This window comes from Triturus cristatus, chromosome 1_1, assembly GCF_964204655.1.
Source record: "Triturus cristatus chromosome 1_1, aTriCri1.1, whole genome shotgun sequence".
Classification (NCBI taxonomy): Eukaryota; Metazoa; Chordata; class Amphibia; order Caudata; family Salamandridae; genus Triturus; species Triturus cristatus.
This window is the reverse complement of record NC_140579.1, coordinates 833007237-833021982: the sequence shown is the minus strand read 5'-3', so window position 1 is coordinate 833021982 and position 14746 is coordinate 833007237. Positions and strand designations below refer to the sequence as shown.

At 52.1% G+C, this 14746-nt stretch overlaps 1 pseudogene; it reads left to right on the top strand.

Annotated features, from left to right (window-relative positions):
- LOC146871149 (uncharacterized) overlaps positions 1–14746 on the top strand; it is a 417898-nt pseudogene that overhangs the window by 260137 nt on the left and 143015 nt on the right.

The following is a 14746-nucleotide window of genomic DNA, read 5'->3' as shown; positions in this document are numbered from 1 at the left end:
CCGCCAGCGTGGACATCACCTTCTCCTCCCAGGGATGGTATTGTACCGGTCTGGGGGGCGGCCCTCCTCCAGTGATGTTCCCCTGGTTGTGATTGTCAGTCATCTTCCTCTTGACCGTCCTCCGCAGATCGTACCACCTGGATTGGCACTCGTGCCTGGTCCTTCTGGTGGTCCCAACAGCATTCACAGAATCGACAATCCTCTGCCACATGGCCGTTTTTTCGGATATGCTGGTCTGTCTGACCAATGTCCCAAAGAGCTGTGGCTCGACTCTGAGGATTTCGTCGACAAGGATCTCCAGCTCCTCCTTCGTGAACTTTGGATTCTTGGTGGTGGACATGGCGTGGGGTGTGGGTGTGGATGGTTGTGGGGGTGTGGGTGTGGATGGTTGTGGGGGTGTGGGGGTGGATGGTTGTGGGTGTGTGGGTGTGGTAGTGGAGGTGTGTGTGTGAATGTGATGAGGGGGTGTTTGTGTAGGTGGTTGTGTGAAGGTATGCAAGTGTGAGGTTCAAGTATGGTGGTGTGGGTCGTTTGTGGGCTCTGGCAGCAGTGGGTCTGTTGCAAAGGCTCATGGTTTGTGTGTGTGGTCCATTTTTATTGGTCCATTTGTGGGTGTGGCTGTGTTTGAAATTTGTGTGGGTGTGTTATGAGGAGTGATTGAGTTTTGGGCCTCTGTTTGGCAGTTTGGCAGTTGCAGGTGAGTGTATGTGATGTTTGTGGGGTTGTTGGGCATGTTTGGTGGTGTGGGGAAACTCTAATTGCCTCTCCTTGTGTAAATATGGTTTGTCCTGGTTCAGTACGTGTGTTTTTGGCGTCAGTACGGTCCGTACATGCACTGGTGGGGGTACGGTCCGTACATTCCCTGGTGGGGTGTGGGTACGGCCCTACATACACGGGTGGGGGTTCGGTGCGTACATACACGGCTGGGGGGGGTTCGGTGCGTACATACACGGGTGGTGGTTCGGTGCGTACATACACGGCTGGGGGGGTTCGGTGCGTACATACACGGGGGGTTTGGTGCGTACATACACGGCTGGGGGGGTTTGGTGCGTACATACACGGGTGGGGGTTCGGTGCGTACATACACGGCTGGGGGGGTTTGGTGCGTACATACACGGGGGGGTTTGGTGCGTACATACACGGGTGGGGGTTCGGTGCGTACATACACGGCTGGGGGGGGGTTTGGTGCGTACATACACGGGGGGGTTCGGGGGCGTACATACACGGGTGGTGGTTTGGTGCGTACATACACGGCTGGGGTGGGGGTTTGGTGCGTACATACACGGGTGGGGGTTCGGTGCGTACATACACGGCTGGGGGGGGTTCGGTGCGTACATACACGGGTGGGGGTTCGGTGCGTACATACACGGCTGGGGTAGGGGTTTGGTGCGTACATACACGGGTGGGGGTTCGGTGCGTACATACACAGCTGGGGGGGGTTTGGTGCGTACATACACGGGTTGGTGGTTCGGTGCGTACATACACGGCTGGGGGGGGTTCGGTGCGTACATACACGGGGGGGTTTGGTGCGTACATACACGGGTGGGGGTTCGGTGCGTACATACACGGCTGGGGGGGGTTCGGTGCGTACATACACGTTTGGGGGGGGGTTTGGTGCGTACATACACGGGTGGTGGTTCGGTGCGTACATACACGGCTGGGGGGGGGTTCGGTGCGTACATACACGGGGGGGTTTGGTGCGTACATACACGGCTGGGGGGGGTTTGGTGCGTACATACACGGGTGGGGGTTCGGTGCGTACATACACGGCTGGGGGGGGTTTGGTGCGTACATACACGGGGGGGTTTGGTGCGTACATACACGGGTGGGGGTTCGGTGCGTACATACACGGCTGGGGGGGGTTTGGTGCGTACATACACGGGTGGTGGTTCGGTGCGTACATACACGGCTGGGGGGGGTTCGGTGCGTACATACACGGGGGGGGGTTCGGGGGCGTACATACACGGGTGGTGGTTTGGTGCGTACATACACGGCTGGGGTGGGGGTTTGGTGCGTACATACACGGGTGGGGGTTCGGTGCGTACATACACGGCTGGGGGGGGTTCGGTGCGTACATACACGGGTGGGGGTTCGGTGCGTACATACACGGCTGGGGTGGGGGTTTGGTGCGTACATACACGGGTGGGGGTTCGGTGCGTACATACACGGCTGGGGGGGGGTTTGGTGCGTACATACACGGGTGGTGGTTCGGTGCGTACATACACGGCTGGGGGGGGTTCGGTGCGTACATACACGGGGGGGGTTTGGTGCGTACATACATGGGTGGGGGTTCGGTGCGTACATACACGGCTGGGGGGGGGTTCGGTGCGTACATACACGTTTGGGGGGGGGGGGTTTGGTGCGTACATACACGGGTGGGGGGGTTCGGTGCGTACATACACGGGTGGGGGTTCGGTGCGTACATACACGGCTGGGGTGGGGGTTTGGTGCGTACATACATGGGTGGGGGTTCGGTGCGTACATACACGGCTGGGGGGGGGTTCGGTGCGTACATACACGGGTGGTGGTTCGGTGCGTACATACACGGCTGGGGGGGTTCGGTGCGTACATACACGGGGGGTTTGGTGCGTACATACACGGCTGGGGGGGGTTTGGTGCGTACATACACGGGTGGTGGTTCGGTGCGTACATACACGGCTGGGGGGTTCGGTGCGTACATACACGGGGGGGGTTTGGTGCGTACATACACGGGTGGGGGTTCGGTGCGTACATACACGGCTGGGGGGGTTCGGGGCGTACATACACGTTTGGGGGGGGTTTGGTGCGTACATACACGGGTGGGGGTTGGGTGCGTACATACACGGGTGGGGGGGGTTCGGTGCGTACATACACGGGTGGGGGTTCGGTGCGTACATACACGGCTGGGGTGGGGGTTTGGTGCGTACATACACGGGTGGGGGTTCGGTGCGTACATACACGGCTGGGGGGGGGTTCGGTGCGTACATACACGGGTGGGGGTTCGGTGCGTACATACACGGCTGGGGTGGGGGTTTGGTGCGTACATACACGGGTGGGGGTTCGGTGCGTACATACACAGCTGGGGGGGGGTTTGGTGCGTACATACACGGGTGGTGGTTCGGTGCGTACATACACGGCTGGGGGGGGTTCGGTGCGTACATACACGGGTGGGGGTTTGGTGCGTACATACACGGGTGGGGGTTCGGTGCGTACATACACGGCTGGGGGGGGTTCGGTGCGTACATACACGTTTGGGGGGGGGTTTGGTGCGTACATACACGGGTGGGGGTTGGGTGCGTACATACACGGGTGGGGGTTCGGGGTGTACATACACGGCTGGGGTGGGGGTTTGGTGCGTACATACACGGGTGGTGGTTCGGTGCGTACATACACGGCTGGGGGGGTTTGGTGCGTACATACACGGGTGGTGGTTCGGTGCGTACATACACGGCTGGGGGGGGTTTGGTGCGTACATACACGGGTGGGGGTTGGGTGCGTACATACACGGCTGGGGGGGGTTTGGTGCGTACATACACGGGTGGGGGTTCGGTGCGTACATACACGGCTGGGGGGGGTTTGGTGCGTACATACACGGGTGGGGGTTGGGTGCGTACATACGCGGGCGGGGGGGTGGTGGGGTGTTCGGCGCGTATGCGGGCACATGTCTCCATGGTTGCTATGGGAGTTCGGTTCGGACGGTGTTTTTTGCGTACGGTTGTGGAATGGGGAGGACGGGAGGGATCGTACTTGCGCTGTCGGACTTTATTTTTCCGCACGGTGGGTTTTTCGACCGGGGACGTGTCGGTGACTTTTCCCGACCCGAGGACGTGTGGGGAAATCTTCCCAATGCGATTCGTATGGACTTTTTTCCGTTCGAATCGTACTTGGCAGTTTGTACGCTACTTTGACGATTCGGACGGAAAAAATTCCGGATACGAGTCGGACGGGGAATTTTTTTACCGGATCGGAATTGGCACCTAAATGTGTAAATTGAGCCCCACATTTTGCGTTGGGGGATGTGTCACTTTTCTGGCACAACCCTGATGCAAACTATCATTTGTCAGGTTTCGTAATGCACTCAAATGTACTCATGATAGATCTGCGAAACATATTTGTGCGGTATTAAAATCTGATGTCACTCCTTGTGATGTCACTTCCTGTGAGGTCATTGGGTGTGATGCCACTTCCTGTGATGCAGAGCTGTGATGTCATGTTCACCTTCTGATCTGACCACTTTATTTCCTGTATTAGAGAAAGCAATGAAGAGAACAGGCACGAGTCGGGGATACACACGGGTGGACGGCGTCCACCCACTTTTTTCACAGGGTGGATGCCGTCCACCCTGCCAAGAAGTTGGGCCCTGCTGAAAAAGATGCTGAATTAATTCCGGTGTAATTTCCAAACACCGGGGCACTTTCAGCATCGCCTGCACGTTATCTGCAACAACGTGCAGGCGGGGATGGGATGGGGCTCTTTTATTTCTGACTCCTGCTGGGCCCATAACAAAGGCCGAATCTGAGGGGTCATAAGGCCTCCTTTTGTCTGAGTCTCCTGGCCTGGCGCAGTCGAGAGCCTCACACCTAGAAGCAAATGCAGCAGAGGGGAAACAAAGGCTCACATCTTGTTAGCACTTCACACATACCTAAGAGAGGCAGCTTTTCACTTTGTTCAGGCTCTGTTTAGGAGATAAGCATTCACTGTAAGAACGTCAGATGTGTTGATCTTTCCCAGTATTTGCACAAAATAAATAGCATTGATATAGCGCTTACTACCCCTGAGGAGGCGTTGTAATAATTTAAATATCACTATTTGTTTTAAAGCACTATGGCTAGAGAAAGCTTAATGCTGACAAAAGGTAACATAGTTTTATGTGTAGCGTACAAAAGTGTGAATCTTCTGCCTAAATCAGGAGGATTTGCAAGTATACTCGAAATGTGCTCAAATGTACTCATGATACACCTGCTAAACATATATGTGAGGGCTTAAGATCTGATGTCACTTTTTGTGATGGCACTTCCTGTGATGTCACGCGCTGTGATTTTACGTGCCGCGATGTCACGTGCCATGATGTCACGCGCTGCGATGCCACTTTTATTACTGATTAGCGAGGTTAGTCCCCCCACTTCTTTTTTAGGTCTCGGCTAGCGAAGGCTGTGCTTGCGCAGTCTCGCTCGTGAGATTTAATGTTTTTCAGAAGAGGGGCTTGAACCCGCCCCTCTTCTCCCCTCTTCTCCATTGGCTGGCCTCTTAAATGCTGGTCAGCCATTGGAGAATAGCTTTGTCACTCTAAAAAAGCCCCGTCTTTTCCGGATTCGGGCGCGTCTTTCTCTTTTTTGTACTCCCTGACCCTTTTACACGTGGTGGGCGTGTTTGTTTGTTTTTTTTTTTTACATCGGAATGTTCGGCCATTTTGTGCGCGGCGGGACTGGGAACGGAGCATTTTTTTTATCCTCGGCAGACAGGAGTCTGCAAAGGTACAGAGCGGTGGCTGTACTCCCTCTCTCTCACCTCCGTGAGTGCGCACCGGAACGGCCCTAACATCAAATACTAATTATTATGGCTGTAAAGGGGGGCTTCCCTTGTCGAGGTGTCGCGGCACCCCGGCAGTCACCGGGTCTGAGGGGGAATGCGTAGTAGGCTCCGGGTCCGCCCCCTGTTCTCGTGCTTCACCCGATATGGAAATCCGCAGTGTTTACCCTGCGCGTCAGCTCAGCTCCCTCCCCTCGGCTGACGTCTGTGCCAGGCTATGTTTTTTTCCCCCGTAGCTACCAGGACGCCGTGCGCTCTGCAAAGCAGAGAGGCCCCTGGAGTTTGCCTTTCCAGTCTTAAATTCACAAAAGAAAATAGGTCCTGGCCGTTCTGACCACTGCCGGTAATGGACGAGCAAACGCTGCCCGGAACCGTAGCTTTCCCTCTTGTGTGGTCTGGCAGCTCACCAAGCTCTATTCTGACACCTGGCTCCCGTCCACGTTTTTGGTGAAAGCGCAAAAGATGGAGATAGGATACATGTTATTTCTTTGAGGGGTGGTTGAATGTGTTTTTCACCAGCTACTTTGTGCTGTAGGCCAATTGTAATTAACACAGCTAGTGGTCGAGCGCCTTGTTTGCTAGGGACGGATCTTCGAACGCATAGCACACGTAGGGCACTTTCTGCCTTTTGCAGTTGATAACAACCAGCATTCTTGCGGTGAAAAGCTGATTCGCAGAGTAGGATTTGTAATAGGGTGAATAGTGGCGCCAACATCAGTGCAGCCACTACTAGCGACATCAGCTTATGTTTCTGTTCGATGGAGAAAAGAACGCACTGTTCAAAGAACAACTGCGTACAGACAGAATATTGTTTCCATGGGAAGTGCTGAGGGGCGCTGCCCCTCCTTCCAGTAGCCCCTGCTACAAGAAGGCGGGCAAATAAACACACGCTCTTGAAACTATGCAAGTGCAATGTTTTCTCGCCAGTGGCAACAGTGATGCCAAGGAGCTCCACGTTTCATGATGTCTGGTGTGCGGTGAAGTGCCAAGCGCTTGGAGTTGGCATCTGCAGTGCATTGAGCTCTGGTGCGTTCACCCCCCCCCCCCCCCAAATAATACGAGGAATTCCCAGGAGCAAAACGCCAGCTGGGAGAAGGGTGCCACTGACAGCTGCCCATGTAATATGGCCAAAAAGGTGACCTTTGAATTACTTATATCATAATTTTCGTACGCTCATGTGTGACATTTCAATAGGTGATGATTGGCGTTGAGTGACACTTTATCCCACCGATGAGCATTTAATGTCACCTATTTAGAAAGAATGCTTGACTTCACCTGTGTAGCTCGGGCATGCTCCTTGCCGTGATAATGTCATAGAAAGAGAGCAGCCATGTCTCCCACACAATGTTACAACCACTCCCAATCTTACAAAATACAACTATACTCAACACACGTCCGTAAATAAAGCCTGTCCCACTGAATTTCTCAGTGGTGCTTTCTGCTGTTCCCAGGTTTTAAAAGCGCTTGCTGCCTCCTTCCTGGCCTCCAGCAATTTTCGGCAACAATAAAAATGTCATGATGACTCTGGTGTTTAATGTTCTTCCTAGAGAGAGATCGGAGTTTTGTCTAGTGGAAGTTTTGACTCCTGGAAAGGTAGCACATAGGGTTAATGTGCCTGCAGAAAAGAACATGTACCATGCAGATCAGAAAGTGCACATAATGTAAATAGGTCAGTGGGCTACTGCGTGCGTGTGTGTGTGTGTGTAGGTAGGTGGCTCTATTTGTGTGTGGGTTGCTCTATGTGAGTGGCTCTGTGTGGGTGGCTCTGTGTGTGTGGATGGCTTTGTGTGTGTGGCTCTGTGTTTGGGTGCAAATGCAATAGGTCTCGCATTTGAGAGTGATTAAGCTATTGACATTGTAAATAACAATGCCGTTTCTTTAACCCCTTGGATGCTCATGACGGAGGGGTTCCGTCATGAGCATCAGTTGGGCTGTGCTCATGACGGAACCGCTCCGTCATGAGGACAGCCCCTGGGGGAAGCGCTGGCGCTCCCCCCCTGGGGCACCGATCGTGCCCCCACAGACGGGGATGGCAGCGGAAGAGTTTCCGCTGCCACCCCCGAGCCCCCCCACGCTTCCTGGTGACGTCAGCGCGCACAGCGCGCGCTGGCATCATCAGGAAGTGCTCGGACGCCTGGAAGCCATTTGCTTCCAGGCGTCCATAGAGGAAGGTGAGTGGTGTTTGCTCCGGTGGGGTGGCGGGGGCCTTGTAGAGTGTATTGAGGCATCGGGGGAGAGGAAAGAGTATTTCCTCTCCCCTGATGTCTCAATACAGGGCATTCCTGCTCCACGATCGCGCACAGCGTCGCGATCGTGGAGCAGGGATGCCCCACTAGACACCAGGGATGTGTTTTTTTTTATTTTGGAAGCGAACCCTTGGGTAAGGGTCACTTCCTGGTGACATTTGTAATGTGTAGACTTTTCTGCCCCCTCTGGGGGCAGATCGGTGTTTTTTTTTCGCCGTTTCTGCTCCCAGGGAGGGGCAGAAAAGCCCACTAGACACCAGGGATATTAGTATTTATGTTGGAAGCGACCCCTTGGGTAAGGGTCGCTTCCTTGGGGCCAATTATTATCTGAAGACTTTTCTGCCCCCTCTGGGGGCAGATCGGTGTGTGTTTTTCACCGTTTCTGCTCCCAGGGGGGGCAGAAAAGCCCACTAGACACCAGGGATATTAGTATTTATGTAGGAAGCGACCCCTTGGGTAAGGGTCGCTTCCTTGGGGCCATTTATTATTTGAAGACTTTTCTACCCCCTCTGTGGGCAGATCGGTGTTTTTTTTTCGCCGTTTCTGCTCCCAGGGGGGGGCAGAAAAGCCCACTAGACACCAGGGATATCAGTATTTATGTAGGAAGCGACCCCTTGGGCAAGGGTCGCTTCCTAGGGCCCCTAAATATTTGGAAGACTTTTCTGCCCCCTCTGGGGGCAGTTCGGTTTTATTTTTTCGCCGTTTCTGCTCCCACGGGGGGCAGAAAAGCCCACTAGACTCCAGGGAATTAGTTCAAATAAAAATAGAAGTGACCCCTCGCTTCCAGGGTGCAATTTGTTTTCTGCCCCACCTGGCACACAACCCGATTGACCATTTGGGTAGTGACATAGCATGTTATAATGTTTATTGTTATATTTTTTGTGATTTCCAATTGTAATGTTTTTTTTTTGTATACTTTTTTGTTCTAGGTGAAGGCTTTTCTTCTTTTCACGTTGCCGTTTTGTGGCTGGTGGTTCTGCTGTTTGTGTAGTTTGGTAAGAGACTTATTTTTGTACAATGTAAATGTGTTTGATTTCTCTGCCTGTTTTTTTTTGCAAATGGTGTAATAATAGCAGTATGTTTGGTTTTTGAGTGTCAAAAACTTTTTGCATTGGTGCTCGATGTGTATTTTGTTGTCTTGTGAGTAATTTGTTTTTTTTTCTTCTTTCTAGTTTGATATCGTTGGTCTTTGCTGTGTCACTGCAGAGTTTGTTTCTGGTGAGTGCAGCTGTCTCTTGTAATTGGATTGTATAGTTTTTGAGTACATTGATCTTTGTGATAAAGGTACACATTTCTTTACTTACTTGGTGTGCACATTGTTGGTTGTTGTTGACTTGTTTGTGCAGTCTTCTATCTTAGTAAGTATAATGGCTAGCCGCAGGATTACTGCTCAGCAGGTTGTTGGTTTGCTGTTTGAGTCTTCCTCTGATATTGGTTCAGAGACTGACTCTGCTTCTGAGGGAGAGGAGGCAGGGGACGATTCTGGCAGTGAGTTTTCTCTCCGTATGGGGTCATCGGATGATGAAGATACTCTTAGTGCGGATGAAGTGCCTGTGTTAGAGGAGGAGACTGATGTGCCGATAGTGCGGCAAGAGGCATCTGGGCTGCAGCCTGCGGCTGCAAGGCTTCCCGTTGGTGTAGTGCGGCAAGAGACATCTGGGCTGCAGGCTGGGGCTGCAAGCCTTCCCGTTGGTGTAGTGCGGCAAGAGGCATCTGGGCTGCAGGCTGGGGCTGCAAGCCTTCCCGTTGGTGTAGTGCGGCAAGAGGCATCTGGGCTGCAGGCTGGGGCTGCAAGCCTTCCCGTTGGTGTACTGCGGCAAGAGGCATCTGGGCTGCAGGCTGGGGCTGCAAGGCTTCCCGTTGAAAGTGATGACCTCTGGGTTGCCCCTGGCATGGTGCAGCCGGAATTTCCAGAGTTTACTGGTGTTCCAGGGTCTAGAGTGAATACTGAGAACTTTTTGCCTGTAAATTTTTTTCAGTTGCTTATGGACGATGTGTTTTTGGCAGAGATTGTTGAGCAGACTAATTTGTATGCCGAACAGTTTTTGAGGGACAACAGTGCCAGTCTTAAGCCACACTCTAGAGCTACCCGGTGGACTCCCACAAATGTTTAAGAGATGAAGAAGTTCTTGGGTTTAACTTTATGATGGGCTTGCTAAGGAAGCCATCATTGGCTTCATATTGGTCTAGCAGTCCCTTGATGGCAACGTCTATTTTTCCGGCAGTCATGAGTCGTGACAGGTATTTGCTTCTGCTTCGGATGATGCACTTTGTTGATAATGGTTTAGCGTTGCCACGAGATCACCCTGATTGTGACCGTCTTTTTAAGATTAGGCCTGTCCTTGATCACTTTGTTGATCGATTTTCTGAGATTTATGCCCCTGGTAGAGAAATTGCAGTGGATGAGTCTTTGGTGTTGTTCAAGGGCCGCTTGGTTTTTAGGCAATACATTCCTAGTAAGAGGGCACGCTATGGAATAAAGCTGTATATGCTGTGTGACAGTAGGACTGGATATGTCTCTAATTTCAGGGTGTACACCGGTAAGGAATCTAGGTTTAACCTCCCTGGTTGTCCGTCCACTTTTGGAGTGACTGAGAAAATTGTTTGGGAACTTGGTAGAGGATTTTTTAACAAAGGCCACCATTTATATGTAGATAACTTCTACACTGGTGTGGGGTTGTTCAGGGAATTGGCCAAAGTGGACACTTTTGCTTGTGGCACAATCCGCTGTAACCGTAAAGGTTTTCCGAAAGAACTTGTTTGTCAAAAGCTTGTGCGGGGACAGTGCAGTGCGTTGCGTTGCCAGGAGCTTCTTGCTGTGAAGTTTACAGACAGGAGAGATGTCTACATGCTGACTTCCATCCATGATGAAAGCACTGCACCTGTGACTGTTTGGGGTCAGGTCGCTGAAGTGCGCAAACCTGTGTGCATTTTAGACTATAATAGGCACATGGGTGGTGTTGACAGAGTAGATCAGAGGTTGGAACCTTACACTGCTCTTCGTAAGGCTTACATTTGGTACAAGAAGTTGGCTATCCATCTTTTCCACTTGGCAATGTTTAATGCTTTTGTTGTGTTCCAGGATTCTTGCCCTGAGTCAAAGATGACTTTTGCTAAGTTTCAGGAGTCTGTAATAGGCAGCCTTGTTGTAGTGGAACAGGCAAGTGTTCCTAGAGTTGGACTGGTGGAGGATGTTGCTAGATTGAAAGAACGCCACTTTCCAGATCACATTCCTCCCACACCCGCAAAAGATTTTCCCAGTAGGAGATGTAGAGTCTGTTGGCGAAGAGGTTTGCGGAAGGAGAGTCGTATGTACTGCCCCGATTGTCCCTCTCATCCTGCACTGTGTCTCCCTGCTTGTTTCAGAGCGTACCACACGCGTAAAAATTTCTGGGAACATTCATGAGTGGTAAAGTGAACTGCCTGGTCTGTATTCTTTGGAAAATATGATTCTGTTTCAAGGTTGGTGTTAGTGCAATGTATTTAGTTGCTGATTTTCTGTTAGAAGATTTGTATCTATTTGCAATTTGTTTGTGTTTTTATTTTTTTCTAAAAAAATCCAAAATGTGATGGCGGTGTGTGTAGGCTTGCGCTTGGCTGTTGGTGTGTGTGGACTGGCACTTGGTTGGTGGTGTGCGTGGAATGGTGCTTGGCTGACGGTGTGCGTGGACTGGCGGTGTGCATGGACTGGCGGTGTGCGTGGACTGGTGCGTGGCTGGTGGTGTGCGTGGAATGGTGCTTGGCTGGCGGTGTGCGTGGAATGGTGCTTGGCTGGCGGTGTGCGTGGAATGGTGCTTGGCTGGCGGTGTGCATGGACTGGTACTTGGCTGGCGGTGTGTGTGGACTGGTGGTGTGTGCGGACTGGTGTTTGGCTGGTGGTGTCCGTGGACTGGAGCTTGGCTGGTGGTGTCCGTGGACTGGAGCTTGTCTGGTGGTGTGCGTGGACTGGAGCTTGGCTGGCGGTGTGCGTGGAATGGTGCTTGGCTGGCGGTGTGTGTGGACTGGTACTTGGCTGGCGGTGTGCGTGGACTGGTGGTGTGTGCGGACTGGTGCTTGGCTGGTGGTGTCCGTGGACTGGAGCTTGGCTGGCGGTGTAGGTGGATTGGCGATTGGCTGCCGGTGTGCCTGGACTGGCGATTGGATGGCGGTGTGCCTGGACTGGCGCTTGACTAGCGTTGTGCGTGGACTGGCGTTTGGCTAGCGGTGTGTGTCGACTGGTGCTTGGCTGGCTGTGTGTGAGTAGTGACTTTCTGCTGGTCACTACACACACTGCTAGCTGAGTGCCACTCCACGCAATCCTTCAGCCTGTGTAGTTGCTGTGTCTGGATTGTGGGCGTGTGAAAGTGATGGGCCCTTGAATGGCGCTGTGTGCTGGTGTGAGTTTTGTTATGTGATGGGCCCGCGGCTGGCGGTGTGAATGGTTTTGTATGTCTCACACGTATGAAAGGTGTATGAATGGCCTGTAAAGAGGTTGGTGCCTTGTCGTGGCTTTACAGCTCACGAGCTGTGAGTCAATGGTTCAGTTTCTCGCCCTTTCAATTATTACCAGTGCATTTCATGTTTTGTGAAATCACTTGCTAATACAATTTTATCTACTGAACCATCACTCACCCTCGTGCCAAATCCAACCAGTATGTGTGTGTGCTTGCGGGTTAGATGGCTGTGCAGTAATATTTGTCTTTCTGAAGCAGGGTGTACCTTGTCCCTTTTTGGTGATTTTTGTACTGTGTTGCTTTTGTACCTGGTGGTGCGAATGGTCTTGTTTGTATCACGTATGAAAGGTGTGTGAATGGCCTGTAAAGTGGTTGGTGCCTTGACGTGGCTTTACAGCTCACGAGCTGCGAGTCATTGGTTTGGTTTTTTGTGAATGTAATTATTGACAGTGCATTTCATTTTTGTGAAATCTCTTGTTAATAAAATTTAATACACTGAACCATGACTCGCCCTCGTGCCAAATCCAACCAGTATGTGTGTGTGTTTGAGGAATAGATGGTTGTGCAGGAATCTTTGTCTTTAGTTTCTCTGCCAAGGTACACTTTCCATGTAAGAATAACCCACCAACTGTAGATATTGTCGAAAACCCTTGGGAGTTCATGGTGATGTCTCTCTAGTGATTTGAAAAATATTTTTTATTCCCATTGTCTTGTAAACCTCAAACTGTCTGCCACATTTTCTTTGCAGTATAATTCCAAAATTCTCACGCTGTAGTAACAATAGTTAATCTGGTTTTGCAAGGGGGGTTACTTTGGTTTTTTGCCCGGTGCTCGGCGGCCATCTACGGAAACCTTCCAAACCCACACATTTCTGAAAACTAGACACCCGGCGGCTTCCAGGGAGGTATGGCTTGCGTGGATCCCCCAACGTTTCCTTACCCAGAATCCCCTGCAAACCTCAATTTTTGCTCAAAAAATCACTTTTTTCACACATTTTGGGGTGGGAAAGTAGTGGCATCACCGGGCTCACACAAATTTACCACCACCCAGCGTTCCCCCAGGTCTCCCGGTAAAAATGGTGCCTCACTTGTGTGGGAGGCCCAAGTACCCACGGCAGGCAAGGGCCCAAAACGTAGTGAGGCGACATCAAAATGGCCTATCGCCAAACCACCTGGTTTTGCAAGGGGGGTCACTTTGGTTTTTGGCCCGGTGCGTGGCGGCCATCTAGGGAAACCTAGCAAAACCACGCATTTCTGAAAACTAGACACCCGGCGGCTTCCAGGGAGGTATGGCTTGCGTGTATCCCCCAACGTTTCCTTACCCAGAATCCCCTGCAAACCTCAATTTTTGCTCAAAAAATCACTTTTTTCACACATTTTGGGGTGGGAAAGTAGTGACATCACCGGGCTCACACAAATTTACCACCACCCAGCGTTCCCCCAGGTCTCCCAGTAAAAATGGTGCCTCACTTGTGTGGGAGGCCCAAGTACCCGCGGCAGGCAAGGACAACAAACGTAGTGAGGCGACATCAAAATGGCCTATCGCCAAACCACCTGGTTTTGCAAGGGGGGTCACTTTGGTTTTTGGCCCGGTGCGCGGCGGCCATCTAGGGAAACCTACCAAACCCATGCATTTCTGAAAACTAGACACCCGGCGGCTTCCAGGGAGGTATGGCTTGCGTGGATCCCCCAACGTTTCCTTACCCAGAATCCCCTGCAAAACTCAATTTTTGATCAAATAATCACTTTTTTCACACATTTTGGGGTGGGAAAGTAGTGGCATCACCGGGCTCACACAAATTTACCACCACCCAGCGTTCCCCCAGGTCTCCCGGTAAAAATGGTGCCTCACTTGTGTGGGAGGCCCAAGTACCCGCGGCAGGCAAGGACAACAAACGTAGTGAGGCGACATCAAAATGGCCTATCGCCAAACCACCTGGTTTTGCAAGGGGGGTCACTTTGGTTTTTGGCCCGGTGCGCGGCGGCCATCTAGGGAAACCTAGCAAACCCATGCATTTCTGAAAACTAGACACCCGGCGGCTTCCAGGGAGGTATGGCTTGCGTGGATCCCCCAACGTTTCCTTACCCAGAATCCCCTGCAAACCTCAATTTTTGCTCAAAAAATCACTTTTTTCACACATTTTGGGGTGGGAAAGTAGTGGCATCACCGGGCTCACACAAATTTACCACCACCCAGCGTTCCCCCAGGTCTCCCGGTAAAAATGGTGCCTCACTTGTGTGGGAGGCCCAAGTACCCGCGGCAGGCAAGGACAACAAACGTAGTGAGGCGACATCAAAATGGCCTATCGCCAAACCACCTGGTTTTGCAAGGGGGGTCACTTTGGTTTTTGGCCCGGTGCGCGGCGGCCATCTAGGGAAACCTACCAAACCCATGCATTTCTGAAAACTAGACACCTGGCGGCTTCCAGGGAGGTATGGCTTGCGTGGATCCCCCAACGTTTCCTTACCCAGAATCCCCTGCAAACCTCAATTTTTGCTCAAAAAATCACTTTTTTCACACATTTTGGGGTGGGAAAGTAGTGGCATCACCGGGCTCACA